Source organism: Rutidosis leptorrhynchoides, chromosome 2, assembly GCF_046630445.1.
Source record: "Rutidosis leptorrhynchoides isolate AG116_Rl617_1_P2 chromosome 2, CSIRO_AGI_Rlap_v1, whole genome shotgun sequence".
Classification (NCBI taxonomy): domain Eukaryota; kingdom Viridiplantae; phylum Streptophyta; class Magnoliopsida; order Asterales; family Asteraceae; genus Rutidosis; species Rutidosis leptorrhynchoides.
The window spans coordinates 57,889,033-57,906,471 of record NC_092334.1 but is presented as its reverse complement, the minus strand read 5'-3'; the positions used below and the strand labels follow the sequence as shown (position 1 = coordinate 57,906,471).

The 17,439-nt window shown below is 32.1% G+C and overlaps 1 long non-coding RNA gene across 3 annotated transcripts; it reads right to left on the bottom strand.

Annotated features, from left to right (window-relative positions):
* Nucleotides 1-11,378: 11,378 nt before the first annotated feature.
* On the bottom strand, nucleotides 11,379-15,427 carry LOC139890893 (uncharacterized). Of its 3 annotated transcripts, XR_011773477.1 has the most exons (5): nucleotides 15,144-15,427; nucleotides 14,141-14,245; nucleotides 13,898-14,037; nucleotides 13,712-13,785; nucleotides 11,379-12,901 (listed from the first exon to the last, which is right to left on the bottom strand). It is a non-coding gene; the product is annotated as an uncharacterized lncRNA (long non-coding RNA). The 3 variants fall into 3 exon arrangements; XR_011773476.1 differs by having other exon boundaries at nucleotides 13,712-14,037; XR_011773475.1 differs by lacking the exon at nucleotides 13,712-13,785.
* Nucleotides 15,428-17,439: the final 2,012 nt, after the last annotated feature.

The window sequence follows — 17,439 nt, the reverse complement described above, 5'->3', positions numbered from 1 at the left end:
ACTTTAAGCCCTATCGGGTCTTTCTTTTTCGGTATAAGCGTCAGAAAAGAAGCATTACAACCTTTAGAGAATGAATTGCTAGTCCAGAACCAGTCAATAGCCTTTTTGAGATCATCTTTAACAAGCCACCAGATTTTTTTGAAGAACGTTGAATTGAAATCGTCAGGCCCCGGGGCCTTTGAATCAGCGCAATCTTTTAGGGTACACCAAATTTCCGACTCTGAAAATGGAAGTTCCAACGAAACATCCTCATTCTCTGATAAGCGGTTAAAATTTAATGACTTCAAACTGCCAAAGTTAGATGTTCTTACTATGATCGTGTTACTATAAGTCAAATGTCCTTCCTGTGGTCCAAAGTCAAACGTTCTTTTGTGCTTTTATTTAACAATGAACCAAGGTTGTGCTAAGTTACTAGCTTCAAGATATATACAGTAAACATTATGAAAGCTGATTTGAAAAAGGAAGACCTTGATTGTTTGGCATGCTGCATTGGTAACCTATGACACATGTTGACAAATATCAAGATGCGTTGCTGAATCATGCTGATCACTAGATGGTGTGAATGGATTATGGATAAGATGGTGTGAATGGATAACGGCATGTATTAAATCGACATCTATCTCCATTCTAATTAACGGGTAAAAATGGTATAGTAAAAGGTAAAAGGTTTTTTTCTGTTCGGGCAATTCGGGAGAGCGAGTAATTCAACCCCATACTTTGATGTATGCAGCTCAGCAGGATTACTCCCTGGTTGTTTCCAACTAATCCCTGGCCTTGCAACGAACTGTGAGCCCCAACCATTGGGCTATCTTGTGATGATTTACGGTTCACCTACTAATGAATTTACCCTTCGTAAAGGAATTAGACAAGATGATCCTCTATCCCCATTCCTTTATATTGTTGCGGTCGAAGGTCTTAACTTATTAACGAAGGAAGCATTAACTAAAGGGTTGTTTAAAGGGTTAGAAGTTGGGGGTCTCACACTTGCAATATGCCGACGACACAATATTTTTCGGGGAGTGGAGCCATGGGACTGCAAATAATCTCATGAAACTTATCAAGTGATTTGAGTTAGCTTCGGGATTAAAAGTTAATTTCCATAAAAGTCTACTGTATGGTGTGGGGGTGTCTAATCAGGAAGTTGGTGCTTTTGCTAGTCGATTGGGATGTCAGGTTGGTCATACCGGCCACAGGTGTACTCATAAATCCGACCAACCACCCGCGCATTACGACAAGCTTCACGTCCTTACACAAGTGCACAAGGTGCACCATTCAACAATACCACCACAACCGCCATTCTCGAATACAAAACCGTCCCGTTTCTTTAAAACCAATTATGCCTAATCTTCCACCTTTTAACAAAACAACAAACGACGCAAAATTCACCACTAGATTTCGAAGCCCGGGGTAAACGCTAGTTCTGACAAAAATTGACGAAAACATTTTCATCACCGCGGGCCTCGTGCTCCAAAAATGTCAATCAAATGCTAGACATGTAACTGTCAAGGTCCAATAAACCGGGCTTGTTTCACCGCTAGTATAAACGGACTCTTAATGTATTTGGGCTTCAGTCAAGGAGTGTGGGAGCTCGAAAGCTCCTGGTCCGGACGGATTCAACTTGGAGTTTTTTTAAGGAATATTGGGCCACAATTAAAGGTGCTCCTATGGAAGCTATAATGTTTTTTTTGGAAAGGGTGAATTTTCAAGAGTTGGTAATGCATTTTTCATCACTCTTGTCCCAAAAAATCGGACCCGGTTTGTCTAAATGACTATCGTCCGATTAACTTAATTGGTAGTTATTACAATATTGTTGCGAAGTTACTTTCAAATCGCCTCAGAAAAGTGATTCCTAATCTTGTCGGTTTCGAAAAAAGTGCATTCATTATAGGTAGGACTATACTTGATGGACCATTGATCGCGAATGAAACGATAGAATTTCTTAAACATAATCGCCAAAAAAGTCTTATTTTTAAAGTTGACTTTGAAAAATCGTTCGTATGTTTAAATTTGGAAACTCTCTTGGAAATAATGGAGATAATGGGATTTGGTTTGAAATGGAGACATTGTATTCTATCATGTCTCAAATCGGTTTCTATATTAGTACTAGTTAATGGGTCTCCTACTAATGAGTTCAAGTTAGGCAAGGCGATCTGCTTACTCCTTTCCTCTTTATTCTAGCGGCAGTAGGTTTAAATGTCATCACCAAAGTGACGGTTGAAAATAACAAGTTCTTGGGTGTAGAAGCGGGAAAGATAAAATTTAAATTTCACATCACCAATATGTGAACTATACTATTTTTTTTCGGGAAGTGGAGTGAAGGAAATGTTCATAATTTAATAAAACTACTTGAATGTTTCGAGTTGACTTCGGGCTTCGGGCTTAAACGTTAATTATGACAAAAGTAGCTTGTTTGGAGTTTGCGTTGAGAGGAATGAGGTGGAACATGTAGCTAGTAGATTCGAGTTCAATATTGGCTCATTCTCGTTTGCTTATCTTGGTCTCCCCATTGGTGCCAATATGAACAAAGCTTCGAGTTGGAAACCAGTATTTGAAATTCACGAAAAAGCTTATCCGGATGGAAGGCACGTACGGTGTCATTTGGTGGATGGTTAACCCTTGTTAAATCAGTGTTAAATAGCCTCTCGTCGTACTATTTCTCGCTCTTCCGTGAACCGACATGTGTGGTTAAAAATCTCGAGAGTGTAAAACAAATTTTCATGGGTTTTAAGTTCTGCCTTAAATTTACTTTAGGCTCTAAGAGTCAGTCAAGTCGCCAATAAATCGACTTCTGAATTGTGATGATTCTCAATTTCTCATCATTAGAAGTTGTAATTTTATGGTTTATGACTTCTGAATTGAGATTGTATGATGTTGTTGGTTTACATTTTCTGTTTCTAGTAAGATTTTTTAAAGGCGTTATGTTTTGCGTTATAGGCATTTAGCAGATTTTCATATAATTGCATCATGACCTCATTTGCCAATTATTATACCATACATCTAAAAGACATAGGTCAAGTGAATAGTCAAATTTAAAGGCTTTACAAACTTACAAGAAACTTTTTATTTTTTCCAATTCAACCACACTCTTCCTAAAAGTTAACTTCATAGTTTTTATAAACTTATCACACACTTTTCACATTTTATAATTTAACCATAACACTTCCCATTTATTATAAATCGTCCACACAATTTTTACCAATCTAACACCTTATTATTAATATTATTATTATTATTATTATCAAATCAAACACACTTTTTCCACTTTATTATTATTTAATTTTTTTTCCTCTCATTACAAATTAACCATTTACCTCTTTTTTTTAATAACTGTTTATATATATATATATATATATATATATATATATATATATATATATATATATATATATATATATATATATATATATATATATATATATATATATATATATATATATATATAGTGGTAGGATCAAGAAGAGGGAAGTAACCAATCGGGGGGAAACGGGAGGAAGCAAATTTTTTTTTTTCCGTTTTTTGAAAAAACTTTATTCACGAACATTATAGATTGGATGAAAATAAGAACATTTAGAAAAGACACTTCGTGATAAATGTTATTATTATGACGGGAAAACGCTCGACAAATAGTTTGTACAATCGTTGATGTACATCTCACTTTAATTTTTTTATTTTTTTGAACAGCGATTGGGATCACCCGAGGGGACTAAACCACCCGTTGCGATCATCTCCCGTTTCGACTATGCCGATGCAGCGATAATAACCCCGCCCCCATCGCTGTCCGGGAGGAAACCTTGAAATTGATCCAAGGGCACGACCAACGGGGGTCGAACTTCCGACCTCCCCCTAAAGGAGGCAGGCCACCAACCGCTGGACCACATTGATTGAGCATTTGGGTCTTTTATCTCGACAAGACGAAAACTAAAACAAAAAATGATGAATAGTTACTTTCACGCTTATTACAAATGAATCACATAACTATTTTGGGTCAATCCTCAATAAAACGAAAAATATTACAAAAAAAATGATAAATAGTTACTTTCTCAATAATTAGCTATGTAAGGGTGAAGGACTGGCGCAAAGCCAGGTCGCCCAACTAGTTTGGCTCTAAAGGACTATTATTATTATTATTATTATTTTTTTATTGTGAATCAAAACTCTTAAAATCAAATGTTTTAAAGGATTACTCGTATAATTTTATAAAACCCAATTGTGAAATATAACTATAAGCCTTCATGATATGTTATGTTTTACGAGCGAAATATAATTAGGATGATAAATGATAAATGTGTTATAATTCAGTAGGCTTATAACTAATTTTGACCTAAGCCTATACAATCCTTAAATATGAGAGTGTAGTAATGGAAGAGAGAGAGAGAGTATATTTCTTATATGTAAGAAAAATGGTGTGTATATGTGTGTTCATTATCCACATATATATAGTACAAATTTTACTATCCATATTTGACTAATTACCATCCATATTTTACTACTAAATTTACAACACTCCCCCTTGGATGGTAATTTTTTTTTTTTTTAAAGAGCAATTAATACTGCCTCGTTAAAAACCTTGCTAAAGAAAATCCAGTGGGATAAAACTTTAGCTAAGGGAAAAAGAGTGCAGCATAGAGTTGACTCCCCCTCAAGTAGACAACGCTGAGTCGTCACATCTTTTGAACTTGCCTCATGCCAATATTGTGAATGTATGTTTTGAAAAACAGCGATTGACAGTGCTTTGGTATAAAGATCAACAGAGTTGTTGATTGAACGTATCTCATTTTAATCTCGTTGTCTTTTACGAGATCTTGAGTATATGAGAAGAATCTGAGGTTTTCATCTGAAACTGTATCATCTAAATCTTTTATGTACAAGTTTGGTCCACGTGATTTGTCTACAGTCTCCTTCATGGTTTGTTCAAACTGTTGTTTCAATTCCTATTCCCTTTCAGTCTTTTTCTGAGCCTTACTAATATACCATTCTTTTCCATCAAACTTATGACCGTTGAGACTGTTTATAACTTTAGCGCCTCGTCAGCATTTATGTTTTGTTCTGTCATTTTTTGATACTCTTCTTTCATTTGTACTATGTAAGCTGTATTATCTTCATAGATAGTTGTTAGGCTTTTATAGCGTTTTAGTCCACAAGAATCAATAATGATTTGTATCATTGATCTTAACTAAAATCATTCCCGAGTAGCTTCATGTAATGCAATCACTTCGGCATGATTTGATGATGTTGCAACAAGTGTTTGTTTTGAGAACGTCATGATATTGCGGTGCCTCCATTTAGGAATACATATCCAGTTTGAGATTTAGCTTTATGTAGATCGGATAAATAATCTGCATCTGTATAACCAAACAAATCTTGTTTCGAGTTGTTAGAATAAAATAATTATAAATCAGTAGTTCCCCGAAGGTATCAAACTATTTGTTTGATCCCATTCCAATGTCTTTTGGTAGGGGCTGAGCTGAACCTTGTCAACAAATTAACTGCAAAAGAAATGTCAGATCTTGTATAATCTATAAGATACATAAGAACCTCAATTGCACTAAAATATAGAACTTCCGATCTGTTAAAATTTTCATGATCTTCGCAGGGATGAAATAGATCAGTGTCAATATTGAGTGATCTAACAACAATGAGTTTGTCTTTAAAAAAAATGTTTTAAAATCTTTTCGGTATAAGTTGTTTGATGTACAAGTAAACCATTAGGCATATGCTCAATTTGCAATCCAAGGTAATACTTGGTTTTTTCAAGATCTTTCATTTCAAAATAATTCTTTAGAAGTTGAATGATTTCATAGATCTCTTTATTTGTTCATATGATGTTAAGAACATTGACATAAACAACTACGATCTCATATCCGAACATTGTTTTTATAAAACATACGTGCAAAATAAGTTTATATTTATACCCTTTTTTTTATCAAGTAGTCATTTAATCGGTTATACCACATACGTCCCGTTTGTATAAACCCACTTAGAAATCTTTGTGATTTAATGAAATATATTCCCTTGGGTTTTACATTAGATGCTTATGATACCTTAACCCTTTAGGTATATTCATATATATCACTATTAAGTGATCCATACAGATAAGTAGTAACAACATTCATGAGATGCATTTAAATAACTACCAGGTTGATTAAGTATCTAATAAGTAATTGTATCCATTACAGGAGGATAATTTTTCCTCCTAATTCATTTCTGGTCTTTGTGGGAAATATTGAGTTACAAGTCTAGTTTTGCCTTGTAACTTCATTTGCACATTTCTTTTCGGATAAAAATTCATTTGTATCACATACGTTTCACATCTTTAAAAGTGATAACGATTGATCCGAAAACTTTTCTTTTATCGAGCGATTCTAATTCAGCTCTTATTGCTCCTTTCCATTGAGCTCAATCATGTCCATTTTGTATATTCAATGACAGATTTTAGTTCCAGATCATCATCTTTATTCATGATGTCATTGTAACATTATATGAAAATATCTCATAGAGATTTTAGTTTCATTTCGGTTCCATAATATTGCATAATTTATCGCAATTTTAGTATTTACATTTATCAATATCCTCTGCAGAAGGAATATTGATTTGTGGTTCTTCTTGAACACTTTCTCTTACCTCATTATCAGCTGATTTTCTTTTTCGAGGATTTTTATCTTCGGAACCAATTGATCTTCCACGTTTGATGCGTGGCAAAGACTCAACAGTGACATTATTGCCAGCTTTTGGAATTTCAGTTCGAGCTGGAGCATTTATCGCTGGTATATATGATTTAGTCACTTTTTTATATCTGTAAATGCATAAAGTAATTAATTTGCAAGTTCTTGCATATGCATTATTTTTGAACTTTCGTTTCACATTCTTAATTGATGTTCGCATCATGAAGCATCACTTTATTTTTTATTTTTATTTCTCCCCCTAATCTAGGGAACAATGTTTTATTAAAATGACAAACAGCAAAACGTGCTGTAAAAACATCACCCATCATGGGTTCAATATATCTTATGATTGAAGATGTTTTATATCCAAAATATATTATCATCTTTCTTTGAAGAACCATTTTATTGTGTTGTGGTGATACAATTGGAACATACACTGCACAACCAATGTTTTAAGGTAGAAAATATTTGGCTCTTGGCCAAAATCAAGTATTAAGTGAAACAATTTACGACTTCCACATGGTATAATGCGAATTAATGTCGCAGCATGTAAATTTACATGTCCACATATAAATATTGAGAGATTTGTACTCATTATCAATTGTCTAGTTATTAGCTATAAGCGTTTATCTATTGATTCAGCTAAACCAATTTTGTGTATGCACATGAGCAACTGGATGTTCAACAACAATCCCTGTAGATATATAATGATCATTAAATGCTTGAGATGTTAACTCACCAGCATTATCAAGTCTCATCCTTTTAATGGTGTAATCAGAATAATGTGTTCTCAATTTAATAATTTGTGCAAGAAACTTTGCAAATGCCATATTACGGCTTGATAACATACAAATATGAGACCATCCGCTAGATGCGTCTATTAGAACCATGAAATATCAAAATGGTTCACATGATGGATGAATTGGTTCATATATCTTACCTTGAATTCTTTCAAGAAACATTTGTGATTCTTTTTCACAATATACTTTTCATTAATCACCATATGTGCTTTTCATTAATCACCATATGTGTTTTTTTTTTTTTTTTTATAAATCACCATATGTGTTTTTTTTTTTTATCATATATCCTTTTCACCATATACGCTTTTAATCATATGCGCTGTGTTTTTCACCATATGCGCTTTTAATCATATGCGATTTTCATCATATGCGTTGTGCTTTTCATCATATTCGCTTTTTATCATATGCGCTTATCATATGCGATGCGCTTTTTATCATATGCGCCTTTTTATGTGAATAGTAAATTAATTAATTTCGTTTTACTATTCATATGAATTAATTTAGATTTACTATTTTGTTAATTGAGTAATATATATATACATCATATACTTGTGACTCCGAAGGCTCAAATGAATTTGACCATATAGTTATACGTTGTACCTTGCATATTAATTTTCAGTAGAAGCTTTAGATGCATATTATTTTCAGTAGAAGCTTTAGATGCACTTTTTTTTTTAATCACCAAATACCACAAACACTTTGTTTGCGTTTGTTCATAGTCATCAATGAAAACCATTTTCTTTAATTTTATTTTATACAATACAATTAACGCATCATTATTCTTTTCAAAAACAATAATCTATTGTTATTGTTCACTTGTGCCATGTTTAACAACAAAAGTCAACAACCTCTGTCTTGTTTGTTGTGGCAACCAAAAACAACCTTTGCTTTTGTTACCGAGAATCCAAGACCAAAAAAAAATTAATTTTTAATTAATCTTTTATCAAAACCATAAATGATTTTATTGATCTACGTTGATATGGCCATAAAGAATTGACGGCTGACCTACTTTTGTAAGTGTATTTCGGCTATCATCCCGAAAACGCACAACGACCTTTTTTTTTTTTATGAACTATTTGTTTCATATCTAGCTTAGGCAATTATTGTGAACATTTGGTTCCTATAAGAGCATTTATTTTTTAGACTTTTAGTTGATTTGTACTTGTCACAATTAGGGATAGCACCCGCGGGTCGTGGATGCGGATCCATTGGATCCATCACCCGTACCCGCGGATTTTTTTTTTAAGAGACATCCAATTGAACCCTTGTTCGTTGAAACAATTTGACTATATTTTTACTCCCCATTATTAAACGGGCCATTTTGATGCACACTCTTAAAAAAAATAATTTGTTTTTTAAGTTTTATTATTCAACCTCCTTTTTTCAACGGTCACGTTTTTAACAAAACATTTGACAAGTTTGGAAAAAAGTTTTTTATTGATTATCATCAAAAGTTTTCTATTGTCACTCTACTGGATGGAATTATGGCATACAACCAAAATTGCAACCCAACACTACATAAGAACAAAAAGGTTGTTTTTAATTAACATATGTATATGTGTTAAACTCGGAATAATAATAACTTATTTTAGAAAATTAACATAAGACATGTTGAAACATTTTTGTCACATTTAGCTCATCAAGTCTAATACTTATCATTGATAGATTTTATCACGTCTAGGAGATGTTTACTTTTTTCTTGTATTAAGTCCTACTTTCATTTACCTTTGTTTGGAAAAAAGTTTTTTTTTTTACTTTGCTTTCCCCCTTTCTGTAAAACTCATTTAAACACTTTCTTTGTTTTTTTTTTTTTAAAAAAAAACTTCCTTTTTTTTACGTTACCCGTAAATTATAAATATATAAAAAAAAACTTTTTGTTTAAATTTTTTTCTAGTTTTTAAAAGGCCACTTGACCAATTTTTTAATTCTTTCACAACACCTGATATCGTGATCGTGACCTTTCACCAAAGCAAGATATATTCTTGATAAACTAAACACGGACTCGTGTTTGAAATTGTCGGCCACAAAAAAATTCATTTGATAAAAGTATATATTTTTTTTTAGTTATAGAAGGAGACCACTTCATTTTCAATACTTCATTTTTGACAAAAAAAACTATTCTATTTTACCATCCCCTTTTTTTTCTTACTTTAACTTTTAAGATATACTTTTAATAAAAATACAAACTACTTTTTCTTATTTTAACTTTTAAGATTTACTTTTAATAAAAATACAAACTACTTTTTGTATTTTAACTTTTAAGATTTACTTTTAATAAAAGTACAAACTACTTTTTGTTATTTTAACTTTTAAGATTTACTTTTAATAAAAATACAAACTATTTTTTTATTTTAACTTTTAAAATTATAAATTTAAGAATAAACATTAGTATGCATGAAATAAATAATGATTAATTGCATATGTAATCATAAATGTTAGATAACATATAAAGACCCCGTCGTATTCGTATTGATCGGAATTAATCTCGACCCATGGTACCGTGTTGTCAAATGACGTGTTGCGTACATAAAGTACCGTGTTGTCAAATGACATGTTGCATACAATCATGAGGTCTTATTAACATAAATATAAATGTTAGTGAAGTTAATAAGAGTTAGATTACAGAAAATATAATTCAGGCGGTATAACCGGCCATATATAACTTAAATAACATAAATATAAATGTTAGTGAAGTTAATAAGAGTTAGATTACCGAAAATATAATTCAGGCGGTATAACCGGCCATATATAACTTAAATAACATAAATATAAATGTTAGTGAAGTTAATAAAAGTTAGTAAACATAAATGATAGTTAGGCGACAGTGTCGACCATATATAATTTAGGTGGCAGAGCCAACCATATAATAAGAACAATACAAATGCACTAAGAACTTAATAAAAATTAGTAGTTCAAAATGTTAGTAGTCCAAAATTTGATATGTCCGAGTCTGAAAAACCTTAATAATTTCATACCTTGATTAGTGACTCGTGATCGTTTGAGATATCCTTTGATTACACTAAGCTCTTCGTGCTGATAACGTGTTATAATTCAGTAGGCTTATAACTAATTTTGACCTAAGCCTATACAATCCTTAAATATGAGAGTGTAGTAATGGAAGAGAGAGAGAGAGAGTATATTTCTTATATGTAAGAAAAATGGTGTGTATATGTGTGTTCATTATCCACATATATATAGTACAAATTTTACTATCCATATTTGACTAATTACCATCCATATTTTACTACTAAATTTACAACAAAATGTAACTTTCCAACAATCCAACATGCTTCTTACACATATAATAATGATAGTTACTTGCCGTTCAAAAAAAAAAATAAATAAATAAATAATGATAGTTACTTTTGTGATAGAACTTAATGCGATTCATTATCCTCTAATTAGACGTTTGAATGGATTGTTTTAGGAAATCACTATATATATATATATATATATATATATATATATATATATATATATATATATATATGGATTTCAAAAAGTCTCGGAAACCACAATTGGGGTTTTAAGTGATGAGAGAACCGAGTGTCATAATCATTCGTTTCTTGACTTGGTGGGTACTGCTAATCGAGGTAAAATGGCTGAAGTTATCAACGATCAAGTCCTAAATGTTAAGCCACATATCTTATTTTCCTGTTTATCAATTGTAATGTGGTAGCTAACTCTTGCTTTGAAAAATGTTGTATGCAGTATACTATTTCAATATTTCTTGTGATTCTGATCACACCAACAATTTACGATCTTGATATAGAATCCACGTGGACAAAGTTATAGATTCACACTCATAACCCGAAGAGCTATTTAATTTTTTACGTTCTGAAGCATGAATTGTCGTTTGTATGTAACTAGATTTAAGAGCCCGTGCGTTGCACGGCAGCTCTATATTATAGTACTCGAAAACGAAAACGTTAGTATTGGTACCGATAATCTGTATGATACAATTACAATGACGAAACCCTTCATTATTGATTGTATTTGTATTGAAAATATCGGTATTGTAAACGCTATGAATGAATACAATTAAAATGCAACAATGAATTGTTTATAATCATCAAAACCAAATGCACTTGAATGTTGTTAGAGCAGGTCGCTGCTCGCTGCTCACATTATTTTAAGTCTGCATATTGAGCTCAAAACCAATCGGATACACCTGCAAAAATGTTAGATACTCATGAATACAAAATGGACGAATATGAAAACAATACACTTAGAAGTTCACCACCCGTAAACGGATTTCTCTACTTGGCTTAGAGCCCGCGCTAGGCACATTCGTTAATTAAATACTTAGAGAATGTAAAATATTGTTAAATTTGAATAGTACAATTACAAATGAATATGAAAATGAGTATCTAACAAATAAACACTATAAATGAATATGAAAATGAGCAGGGGCGGATGTTTGAGTAGACGGGGCGGGGCACCCACCCCAGCTGGAGTTAAAAAAATAATAATAAACAATTAAGTTTTTTTAGTATTCGCCCCAGCTGTCATTGAAAAATGTAATAAATTTTTGCAGCCGCCCGAAAAATGTAATAAAATTTTTGCAGCCGCCTCATATGTGGTCGGGTTCAAGTTCCGCCACTAAAAATGAGTATCTAACAAATAACAGAATATTGTATGACGAATGAGGAATGAAGGAACTTGGGACTTATTTTTGGTGGGTTTGTAAGAGACATTAAACTCGTGAAGCTCTATATGTCCCCCTTCAACTATATTAATCTAACCAAAATATCCCATCTGTGCTTCGCGACAGCAAAGCTTACATGAAAAAGAAACAGAGTTGTAGATAATGCATACCTGATTAAGTCCTTCACGACTCGTAAATGCAGTTAGCAAGACTTATAATGACTCCATTTCACATTGACCCATTATATCTTTTTATTAGTTTATCAGATTAGAAGACAAAATAGCTTGTTACTTCCTTATAACTAAAAGACATATTAGCCATATTGAATAAAATCTAACTAATAATAATATCGACAACACATGCTATCTACATAAATAATACATGCATACTCACTGAAAACTTCTAATATTTATACAGAATACACATACATGCAGTCATTTGTATTGTTTCATAAAATTTCCTTCCATATGTACATTATATAAGTTTTTAAAAACTCTTGTATTCTTGCTATGTACTTGACCAATAAATGTATCATACTAATGGGTGTTCGCTTTTTTTCATAAAGGCAATCGGATGAATCCCTTATATTAACTGTTTACCAAAGTAGCTAGAATCTTTTGTTGCACAAATATAAGTATCTTAAAAGAATCAGGCAACTACTATTATTTGTAAACATATAACATTTCATATAAACAGATTACCTTGGTTTATTGGATGATTATATTATTACTCAATTTGTCACAAATGTTTGCATCCATGTTTCTGACATCATAACCTATAAGAAGTGGAGCCTGTACATTCAAGAAAACGTAATTGATTGAAATCTACATGAACTTGTTGCATTGAAAGGAAATAAGAGCAAGCACCACCCTCATTAAAGCACATATGCTAAAACGTTATCGATATTCCAAATAGCTCACGCCTCGATTACCAACTTCCAACATATTCGGATATACAAGAAAGTCAAAATGATTTAAAGTACTCCAATATAATAGATTGGCGCATGACGCTTTATATATGTTTCAATAAATCCATTTCCACCATTCCATCCACCACCCGGTCCTGCATAGGCTGCCCATTTGCCTGTTTTGACCCTTACCCAACCCATAGGCAAGGTTGGAGAATTCGGATTTCGGGGAGATCTCGTTTGGACTTTTTTCGGGAGATCTCGGCATCTTGGAATAATCTTGAGGAGATCTCGGACGTTGACTTACGTTGACTTTATAGTGTTTTTAATAAAAATATGCATAAAACATAAATATCTGTATATTTATGTACGTTTTTACGAGATTTTACAAAAATATCCAAGAAATGAGCGAGAAAATCTTAGAGATTACTAATTTTACAAGAAAATCTTACAAATTAGCAAGAAAATCCGAGAAATCGTAGTTTTGACTAAGTTTGACCTCGTTGACCGAGAAATCTCGGGAGATGAACATCTCGTCTCGGTTGCCTTCTAAAAACGAGATCTCGGGGAGATCTCGGGAGATTTACAACAGTGCCCATAGGTAAACCATCTTTTGATTAAGATAATTCTAATAACTTTTTACCCAAATATTTTTTCATTAACTAATAATAATTTCAAATAGAACTCTTTATACCTCATGGAATCAAGGTTGAGCCGATCCCCTTAAAGCCAACATATTTTTGTTGACTTATTTGAGATATGACAAACCTAATAAGTAAATAGTCAAAGGGCTACCTGATTATACAACTGAATATCATATTGTTGCATAAACAGGGTTGGCAACAACATAAGTGGGTTGATTTGGCAATAAATATTTTACCTTTGATATCTTTTTGGTATAGGAGGTAGTTAGGAGACTTTACATTGTTGTGATATCTGCAATCATACATCGACTGATTTCCCATGCCATTTGGCCCCACAAACTTGGTATGCAGATATGGATAGGTAACCTACAAACATCTTTAGAAAAACACCCACAAATCATCTATAGAAAAAAATCGCCATGTCCTGAATCAAACTCTTGTTGAAGACGACTATATACATGTACAAAGTAATAATATACCTATAAGATAGATTGTTCAATTCCACAACTTGTTTTGCCCGATTCAAAATTTTTTATAGATTGTTTCTTGTCCAAATTTACACTTCTAGGAGATTCTTCAACCGACTAAAAAATAACATGTAAAAGTAAATCAACCAATCATTAAAAATCAGCAAAGTTCCAGAATAGTCATTCACTGAATGCTAGTACCTTTTCAAAATAACGGGTCAAAGTGAGTAAAGTTTGTCAGTTTTAATTGATCAATCCCACTTAGACAAATGGATTTAATGAGAAGCAGTATGTTATCAATCTTTCATGTGTGGCAAATTTAAATTCACATACTAAGTTGCTGACATTTACACAATTCAAATTGCAGTAGTATAAGTTTATTAAAAACCCATTCATAAAAAAATCAAATTTGGGTAAATCAACAAACTGATCAATTATTTCATTGTTGTTAACAAAATTTAGTAAAATTCGAATTCGTTGTCGATATTAATAAACCTTATTACAATCATGATCAACAACTGAGGCAATAGTACCAAACCCAATGAAATTTCTATAACGAATACGGTAAGAGTATTAAAACAGTATTATAAAGCCATAGAAAATCATGATCAATACCTTAGTTAAACTATTCGTTAACAATAACACTATTATAATGCAAATGTGAATACTAATTTTTAACTATACGTTAAAACTAATGCCACAAGCAAATTACAAGAATGAACAACAAAGATTGAATCATAAGTCACGAACACTTTTCACAGTATAACGAAGTGAAGTTAAATTTATTTTGTATTCAAATGAACCTATAGCAACCATAAAATCAAACCAAACACTTTTCAAACATAATTTGGTAATTTTACGTATTCAGGCGTTTCATCAAACAGGTGGTGTTCAACAAACAAATACTAAATTTAAAACCTAACCTCATATTGATATGTGTATTACAACAATAAAACTTGCATTTTATCGTTTCAGTTAAAAAAGGAAAAAAATAAATTAAATTAAAGGAACTCACCTTAATCAAGAGAAGATCGCTAAATCACTGTTCTTCATCATCGTTGTTGAACCATTCCATTATCGAACCCTCAAATTATTTATCCGTTAATCATCATGCCGCTGCCGCCCAGATTCGATTCCATATCTCTTAGTCGTCTCTTAATCGATTTAGGATATGATGAAGATGATTCTGATGATGATGATGATTCTGATGATGATTCTGAAGAGCCGTAGGAGTATAGAGAATCTGGATTTGTTCAGCAGTTTTGTGTTTCTAAAATAACGATGTCGGCATGTATATTAGATAGGTTAATATGTTAATTAGAAATAACTCTAGGATTAACACATCAGCAAAAAGGGATTAAGGGGTGTTTATGAACTGACACATCAGATTTAATTTCACGTTTTATATTATGTAAATAGAATAGAATAGAATAGATAGAAATAGATGATAGATAGATAGATAGATAGATAGATAATAGAATAGAATAGATAGAATAGATAGATAGATAGAGTTGTAATCACTTACATCCATAAATTTGCTTGAAAATAAAGGGACCAATGAGAACGTGACATCTGGCGCGAAAATCACATGTGATTGAAAAAAAAAAAATTCGAAATTTTTTTTTTTGAAATTTTTTTCCGAAATTTTTTTTTCCAATTTTTTTTTGAAATTTTTTTTTCGAATTTTTTTTTTTAAAATCATATGTGATTATGCGTGTCAATCACATGTGCTTGTAAACTCAATCACATGTGATTATGCATGGCAAATTCAATCACATGTGATTGTACAATTCAATCACATGTGATTATGCAGGTAAATCACATGTGATTGTAAAAAAAAAAAAATTTTAAAAAATTAAAAAAAAAAATTTCGAAAAAAAAAAATTAAAAAAAAAATTTTTCGAATTCCAATCACATGTGATTTTCGCGACACATGTCGCGCTCTCATTGGTCCCTTAAATCTCAACTTAATTTATGGACTCAAATGAATATTCCTCTAGATAGATAATAGATAGATAGATAGATAGATTTTTACTGAATTGGATATGGCAACATGGGTGGGTCAATTTGGGTTGCGTAACAGGTTTAAACTGTTAGGGTGATAAGATTGTATTTCCCCTTAATAAATTACATATTATTGATTATTACTTAATTAGTTTGTCTAATTTGTCACAAAATAATAAATGTTCTTTTTACAACAACAACAACAATACCCAATCCCGCACTTGCGGGGTATGGAGGAGGTAAGATGTAGACAATCCTTCCTCTACCCTAAACTAGAAGAGAAGTCGTTTCCTTTACCACGAGTCGAGAAAAGGAATTCTCCACCCATAGGAAAGGGAAATTCATCCCCCTCTCTACTCCAGGGTAGAGAGATTGCTTCCGTGAGGACCTCCGGCTAAAAAGAATTTTTTTTTTTTTTTTTTTTTTTTTTTATAAAGATAAGTTAAAAAAAAAAATAAATAAATAAAAAAAATAGAAAAATAAAAAAAATAAATAAAAATATAGATACATAAAAAAAAAAAAAAAAAAAAAAAAGGGGAGACGCCATGAAAATGGTAGAATCAAATTTTCATGGATTTAAAGCACGCATGAGAAATCAATTTAGGCTCTGAGCGGCAGTCAAGACGCCACTAAAACGGCGCTTGTCGTTGCCTCAATAAAAATAGCCAAAAGACCTTGTGGACAGCAACTCGAGGGCATGCCGGGTGGAAGTTGTTGCGCAAGCAAAGAGCCAACCACCCTTAGCAAACCAAAAACCACTCATGCACCTTTACGGTAGACACCCCCGAAACCACCCAACTAAAAGAAACCACCCTTAATAAATATTCTTTTTAATAGTATGTATAACATTATTACTGATTTACTGGTTCCATGATTAGGAGTTTTTATGCTTTGAAAATACTTTTCGGAAGGCTTTCTACCCAATTGACCTGTTTACTTTTATTAATGTACTTCTTATATCAATTTCATAGAATTTATTATCCATGTGACCCGTTAGACACATAAAACATATCCTGAATCATCTCTTATTCAATTTCTATTTTATAATCTAAATAAATAAATTGTTATGCTTGAGCTGCTGCTTTGATAATTATATTGTTACTATTTGAGTTATTCCATTCTTGTGGTTACAGAAAGACGAATCTAGTTTTATTGCAATATTTTGTTAATGAAGTGGTAAGGCTGAAGTGATAATGCAGGTTACTGAAGTGGTAAGGCCGTAAGGCTGCATATGCTAAACCATCAAATTAAATAAACCAAATAGCATAGTAATGCAGGTTACCATTTGCAGCTAAACCAAATGGCAT